We start from the raw sequence: 1,975 nt of genomic DNA, 5'->3' as shown, positions 1-1,975 counted from the left end.
GATTTGTCTCCTGAACTGGGCTCCGGTGACTAACATCTTTGGAGTGGCCAGGGTCAGAAGCAGTGAAATTCACATTCTCGTCGAGCTGCCTCAGGTCGACAGTAGAACAAAATTTGTTTTTGGTTCTTACTTTGTCTTGTTCTCATTTTTTTTTTTGCTCTTTTTAAGCCAACGGCACGTGGCGTTCTCAAACGGTCACCCATCCAAGTTTGCACCACGCCCGATGCTGCTTAACTTCGGTGATCGTACGGGAACCGGTGTGACCAGCACGGTATGGCCGTTGACTTTTATTATTATTATTATTATTATTATTATTATTATTATTATCATAGTAGTATTCGAAAATCTTTAATCTCTCTCTCTCTCTCTCTCTTTCTCATTCGTGGTACCGATTAATTAATTTTTTTTTTCCTTCTTTAATTAATATGGCGACGAGTAAACTAACAAAAAAAAAAAAAAACGATTTTCGTGTCAGGTGTTTATTATTATTGAAACAAGAAGTAAAACGTTTTAAGAATAGTTAATAAGTTTCTAGAAAAAAAAGAAAATGACTGACGTCACGAACGATGTTTTCAATTTTATTAATGATAATTATTATTATTATTATTATTATTTCGAAAAATGAAGATTTTATCCTTCGATCAATGATTGAAAAAATTATTAGTCGTGCAAAAGTAATACTAATAATAATAATTTTTTTTTTTATTTCGAAATGTGCTGTTTCCGTTGGTAAAAATTTTTTTTTTTTTGGAAAAGCGAGCGTGGGAAAATTTTTTTTGTTTTTCATTTGATCTTCGTATTAGTTTTTAGTAGAATTTTCCATTTTTTTCCCTCTCTTTTTTTTTTTTTTTTTTTTAAAATTGTGTTATTTGTTTTTGAAACGTTTGAAAAATCTAAAAAAAAAAATTTTTAATTTTTGTAAAATATTGTTTTTTTTTTTTTCAAAAAACCGGGAGTGAAAAGAGTGGGGGAAACGAGGGAAATGTGGGGGAAAATGGAGGGGGAAAGCGTGAAAAAAGCAAAGAAAATTATTTAAAAAAAAAAAAAAAAAACATCAAAAACATTTTGAAAATTTTTTTTACTTTAAAAATTTTCTTTTTTTTTTTCTTCAGAAAATTTTTACCGAATGAAAAATATTAGAAATAATAATAATAATAGTAGTAATAATAATAATAATAATAATAATAATAATAATAATAATAATAATAACAACAATAAATTATTTAAACGCGAAAATGTTTGGGAATGTAAAAAAAAAATGTTTTTTTTTTTTTTTAAAAGTTTATTTTCCTTTCACGTAATTATACAAAAATTAGAATATCCTAAACGGAAAAACATTTTAAATCTCTCTCTCTCTCTCTCTCTCTTCCTTCCTTTCTGTCTGTCTCTCTTTCTCTTCTCTCTCGTCTCTCTCATTCTCGTCCCATCTCAGCATCATCTTCATCTGACTCTCACTCTTGCTCTCTCTCTCTCTCTCCATTTCTCCCTGTTCGCCTCTGCCAACTTTTCTTCCTCTCTCTCTCTCTCTCTCTCTCTCTCTTTTTTCAACTCGTAAATAATTTATATTAAAATCACGTGTTAGAAGAGGTTTTGTAAAAAAAAAAAAATTTTTTATTTTTTTTTATTTTTCATTTTTCAAATGTTACTCGAGAGTTTTTTTATCAATTAATTAATTAATTAATTAATTTTTTTCTCCACTCGTAAAAAACAAAAAAAACCATATACTTGTTTTCGAGAAAATTTTATCATTATTATTATAATGTGTTTCAGGGGTGGTAAAAAATTTTCCTCAATAATTTTCCACGCCAAAAAAAAAAATAAAAATTTATTTTGTAATTTATTTAACATTTTCGTAAAGGGTCACACCAAAAGTTAAAAATTCATTTTTTTTAAAAAATTGAAAAAATAAAATTTCGAAATGAGATCAGACGGGGTCATGCTGGGGGTGGGGAATGCGGAAATGCGGGGGGAAAGG

This window comes from Pediculus humanus, genomic scaffold, assembly GCF_000006295.1.
Source record: "Pediculus humanus corporis 1103172108195 genomic scaffold, whole genome shotgun sequence".
NCBI classification, from domain to species: Eukaryota; Metazoa; Arthropoda; class Insecta; order Psocodea; family Pediculidae; genus Pediculus; species Pediculus humanus.
This window is presented reverse-complemented; position numbering follows the sequence as displayed.